A 6,257-nucleotide genomic window follows, 5' to 3' on the forward strand; every position below is an offset into this window, starting at 1 on the left:
TATTTAATATCTGGAGAGATGAAGGGAGGACATTGCATGGCAACTGTCTTCCTAAAATGATAGGCTGGCAGCATTCTCACTGGAGAACTTGGATTAATTTGAATCACATTTAATCTGGTGGCTACAGAGGCTGATCCTTGATTAGTATAACTTGTGGCAGGTATTACATCAGTAATCATCAGTGAATATACCATGAGCTGTCATTCTGTTTCTCAGGCTCACCCTAGGAGAAGGGCTATAGTTTAGTGGTAGATAATTTGTTTGCCTTGCATTCACAAGGTTTAATCCTTGGCAACTCTGGGTAGGTCTCCCATTTGAAACTCTGGAGACCCACTGCCATATAATGTCAACAGTACTGAGCAATGGACTGACTCATATAAAGCAGCTTCCTATGTTCTTATGTTCTGGACTTGCAAGAACCATTTCTTATAATCATACATGTATAACAGAGGGGCAGAGTTAAGGATATTTGGGCACCATGATTCAATATTACCATACTTTCCTTACTTTTAATTTTAAAACCCTCTAGCTTTTAGTGCATATTGTTACATTTCCAGCATTAGGTATCTTCATCCTCTAAAGGGCTCACTGTTAATGTCTGGATGTGCACAAATACCATAATGAAGTTTCTAATCAGGAATTGTCTCATGCTGGTTTTGGTTCACAATGCACTCAAATCAAGGAATGCTCTGTTATACAAGAAGATTTTCCTGTCTTCAAAACTTTCTGTAGCTCATTTATTTATGACAGTAGAGTCAGCAAGGCCAGGCATATTCTGCTTTATAAGTGTTCGAACTGCTTCTCCAGTGTGGGTTTATGAGTGACTGACACATAAGAGAGCCTCCAGCAAATGGGGGAGGGGAGAGGCTGCACTGGAAGCAGAAGTTAAAAGTTTCACACAGTCAGTAAACAGAATTCCACCATGAGGCTGCAGACAAGCCCTTGGCTGGGCCCAAACAGTGATGTCACAGCAGGCAGAGGTCTGGCTAGCCTTCCACATATCTAATTTTCCCTTATATGGGCACAGAGAACAATCAGACTTCTGGCAAGCAAATCAATAGAACCAGATGGTGGGCTCCCAATTAGAGATTAGGCGCATTCCAATCCAGCACAAATAGACCATCAATCATAGAGGAAGGCGGTATTTATAGTCTCTATCACATTCCTTAATTAATTCAAAATGGCCAGAGCAGAAAACACAATCATAAAGGGGCTATTTCATCCTGAGTTCTTGCTTTTCTTCGGCAAAGCTGCATTCTTTGCTCAGAGGGAGAGGAATGGGGAAGCCACAAGGCAGATGTTGGCTACATCACTCCATGCTATTTGGGAAAACAGAGAGATATGTAGCAAAAAAGAGGAGTGATTCTGGCTATGTTAGCATGTTGGTAGTCCAGTCTCTGAGTCTGCACAGATCCACATTTATCTAACAGAATCAGGCAAAGCCTCTCCAGACTACTGTCAGGCCTTGGGTTGCCCAAAGATGTGTGAATAGAAAATTGTGTGGAGCATCAAGGCTATGTTCCCAGCTGAGAGGGCCAAAGGGCTGTCTCTTGGCATTCCCAGATGGTGCTTGCCCTGGTTTCTAGCTGAGATGGTAGGAAGTGTGCTGAGCAAAGGCAGGGCATTTGCACACTCCAAAGTGATAAACCAACTGTACTGAGACTGTAGAGTTCACAGATGCTGGTGTTGCAATCCATTCTATGAGTGAAAAGGAAGTCTGGGAACCACCCGTGGTCTGACATATTCTGTGAGTGTGTGCTGCAAGGACTGGATAAAGTGAAACGGAACATCCAACCTCCCCAGGCAACAGCTGTGTGCATTTGCCTTCTGAGAGAATGCTGGGATGCATGGATAGATTTCACAGCACCAGAGAACTGGTGAAATATCATGGTTAGAGTTTGAGCTGCCAACATGTCTGGTTCAAGTCTCACCTCTCTATCAACTCAATAGGTAGTCTTTGGCTGGTTTGGTGTCAACATACAGCATATTTGGACAAGTGACAGGGCCCTGTGCAGTCCACCACAGCTACTGGTACTGTTGGGTGCTGATGATGGCTGCCACCATAGTCCAGCAATGGCACTGAGCAGAACTCCAGGCCCAGAAACCTGAACATGTCAGCTCCATTCTCTGATTTATAAATGTCAGGGATGGGGATAACAGAATTAAGACAGAACCACTGGCAAGTTCAGGCACATAGGCCCAGAGCTCTGTTCGATAATATGGCCATGAGCGGGCAGGCAGGCTGCCTGCCTGCATGCCAACAAATAAGCTATGGGGGGAGGCACCAAGGACAGCTTTCCTAAGCCCCCACCCAAAATCTGATGATGAGCCTGGCCTCACATAGGCCTCAGCCCCCTATTTGAAAAAGAATACTGGCCTACCTTACAAGGTAATTGTATGGATTGCTGATGATATTTAGGGGAAGGGGCCATAGCTCAATGGTAAAGACTTGCCTTGCATGCAGGTGTCTGGTCCAATCCCTGGAAGGAAACTCAAGGACTTCAGGCCCAGATAGTTTTTTCATCCATCCTTCCAATGCTTAGGAGTAGAAAGGGAAAGAAAAATACTTGGTGTGAATGAATAGCTATGAAGGTGGTGCCGACGTGAGAGATTTGGATTCTGGGACCACGGGCTATGCTTCTTGGAAGATGGACTGCTGGCAAATGATGGGTTACATCTCACAAGGACTGGGAAGAATGTGTTTGGCCACAGCATGGAGAAGTTCATCAGGTGGGCTTTAAACTGAATACTCAGGGGGAGGGAGACGTAAACTTGGTGGTAACGACTGATGAAGGCTTGTGCACACTAATGGGAACAGTAACAGTCCTCAGAAAAATGTAGTAAGGAAGGCAAGCCATAAATTGCATGGTCTTCGAAGTCTGTACAGTATACTAATGCGCAGAACATGGGAAACAAGCAGGACAAACTTGAACTCTTAATACAGGAGGGTAATTATGACTTGATAGGCATAACTGAAACTTGGTGGGATGACTCCCATGACTGGAATACAGCAATTGAAGGATATAACTAGTTCAAAAAGAACAGAAAGAATGAAAAGAAAGGTGGAGTCATGCTATACGTTAAAAATATATATCCCTGCACAGAAATACAGGAAGATGAGCTTGGCAGCTCCACCGAGAGTATCTGGATTAAAATTAACAGGCCAAGTAATAAAAGGAATGTGGTGCTTGGAGTCTATTACCGACCACCCAATCAAGGAGAAGACAAGAATGTAACTTTTGAAAAGCAAATTGCCAATATTTCAAGGAGGCATGATGTAGTAGTAATGGGGGACTTCAATTATCCCAATTATCTGTTGGGAGACAAATTCTGCCAAACACGGCCCCTCCAAGAAATTTCTGACTTGTGTTGCAGATAACTTCCTCCTACAGAAAGTGGAGGAAGCAACCAGAGGATCAGCTATCCTGGACTTGGCAAGCCACCCTAATGAAAATAGGAGTCCAAGATGGGTGGGAGTTTCTAAAAAAGGAAATTCTAAAAACACGGCAAGCAATTCCAACAAGGAAAAAAGGGGGAAAACAGCAGAAGAAGCCAATGTGGCTTCACAAAAAGCTTAGAGTTGGCCTGAGAACAAAAAAGGACACATACAGGAAGTGGAAAGAACGCCAGGCCACAAAGGAAGAGTACAGGCAGGTATCACGGAATTGCAGGGATGGTGTCATGAAGGCTAAAGCTGAGAATGAACTGAGGTTAGCGAGGGATGCTAAAAGCAACAAAAAAGCTTTCTTCCGGTATGTCCATAGTAAAAGATGAGAAAATAAATGGTGGCACAGCTACTCAGTGAGGATGGCAAAATGATAACAGATGACAAAGAAAAGGCAGAAGTGCTCAATTCCTACATTGGCTCAGTCTTCTCCCAAAAAAGGGTCTATGACCCTCCCAGGAAACATGAAGCAGAAGGGGCAGCATTGGAGCTTGAGATTGATAGACAAACGGTCAAGGAATACTTAATCACTTTGAACGAGTTCAAATCAGCAGGGCCCGATAAACTGCATCCTAGAGTATTGAAGGAAATGGCTGAAGAACTCTCAGAACCGCTGTCTATTATCTTTGTGAAATCATGGCGGACAGGTGAAGTGCTGGATGACTGGAGGAGAGCTAATGTTGTCCCTATTTTCAAAAAGGGCAAAAAGGAGGTACCAGGGAACTTCAGACCAGTCAGCCTAACATCAATCCCTGGAAAAACTCTGGAGCAGATTATAAAGCAGTCAATCTGTAAGCAGCTTGAAAACAATGCAGTGATTACTAGGAGCCAACACAGATTTATGAAGAACAAATCCTGCCAAACTAATCTCATCTCATTTTTTGATCGGGTAACCTCCCTTGTAGACTGTGGGAATGCTGTGGACATAATATATCTCAACTTCAGCAAAGCTTTGACGGTGCCCTATGATATTCTGATTAGCAAGCTAGCTAAATGTGGGCTGGATGGAACAACTATCAGGTGGATTCACAGTTGGCTACAGAATCGTACTCAAAGAGTGCTTATCAATAGTTCCTCAAACTGGGCGGAAGTAAAGAGTGGGGCACCACAGGGCTTGGTCCTGGGCCCAGTGCTCTTCAACATTTTTATTAATGACTTGGATGAGGAGGTACAGAGCATGCTTATCAAATTTGCAGATGATACAAAATTGGGGGGCATAGCTAATACAGTGGAAGACAGAAAGAAAATTCAAAAGAACCTTGATAGGCTGGAGCATTGGGCTGAAAACAACAGAATGAAATTCAACAGGGATAAATGCAAAGTTCTACACCTAGGAAAAAGAAACCAAATGCAGTTATAAGATGGGGAATACTTGGCTCAGTAATGTGAGAAGGATCTTAGAATTGTCATTGATCACAAGCTGAATATGAGCCAACAGTGCGATGTGGCTGCAAAAAAGGCAAATGCTATATTAGGCTGCATTAACAGAAGTATAGTTTCCAAACCGTGTGAAGTATTAGTTCCCCTCTATTCAGCACTGGTTAGGCCTCATCTTGAGTACTGCGTCCTGTTCTAGTCTACACACTTCAAGAAGGATGCAGACAAACTGGAACAGGTTCAGAGGAGGGCAACAAGGATGATCAGGGGACTGGAAATGCACTCTTCAAGTACATGAAAGGTTGTCACACAGAGGAGGGCCGGGATCTCTTCTCGATCGTCCCACAGTGCAGGACACGGAATAATGGGCTCAAACTGCAGGAAGCCAGATTCGACTGGACATCAGGAAAAACTTCCTAACTATTAGAGCCATATGACAATGGAACCAATTACTAGAGAGGTAGTGGGCTCTCCAACCCTGGAGGCATTCAAGAGGCAGCTGGACAGCCATCTGTCGGGAATGCTTTGATTTGGATTCCTGCATTGAGCAGGGGGTTGGACTTGATGGCCTTATAGGCCCCTTCCAACTCTACAATTCTATGATTCTATCTCAAGGAAGGGGTGGGAGAGAATTTTGCCTGAAATCCTGGAGAGCTGCCACCACTCAGTGTAGATTGTACTGAGCTAGATGGCCCAATTGGTCTAACTCAGTATAAGGCAGCTCGCTATGTTAATTGCAAAAATGCAATTAATGTGACACTTTTGTTATGTAAATAGCAGCCATGGGAATCCTGAGCAACCATGGAACCATGGGGGTGGGGAGGGGGAGTTTCTCTCTGTGCCACCATGACCCTCCCAACAAAACTCTCCTCTCTGAAGCTGCTGTTTGCATTTCAAGGGAAACCTCCATTGGCACCATTCTGGTTGGTTCCTCCATTCTATTAACATCAACATAAAACTGCTGAGCAAGGTCAGGGGGTTTGGAGGGAAATATCACCAATATCCTCCAGCCCATTGTTCTGTCTCTTTTATGGCCAAGTCAAGTGAGGCAGAGGAAGCAGTAATGGACTAAATGGGAGCCAATACATTGAATCTCAATCCAGAGAAGATAGAGATGCAGTGAGTGGGTGATTTGTTTGTTCAGGGAGATGGTGATCAGCCAGTTTTGGAAAGGACTGCACTCTCCTAGAAGGATCAGATATACAGTTTGGGAATGTTTATATTCATCATTGCCACTGAAGACTCAAGTGGCATCAGTGGCATGGAGTGCCTGAATCCAGCCTTCTTAGGACAGAGATAGCTTAACCTCAGTTATTCATGTCCTGGTAGCTTCCAGGTTGGATTACTGCAATGTGCTCTACATAAAGCTGCCTTTAAAGACAGTCCACAATAGAAGCTTCAACTACAGGCTAATCCATACTTTTGTTTAAACTGT

The sequence above is a fragment of the Rhineura floridana genome, chromosome 3, assembly GCF_030035675.1.
Source record: "Rhineura floridana isolate rRhiFlo1 chromosome 3, rRhiFlo1.hap2, whole genome shotgun sequence".
Lineage (NCBI taxonomy): Eukaryota > Metazoa > Chordata > Lepidosauria > Squamata > Rhineuridae > Rhineura > Rhineura floridana.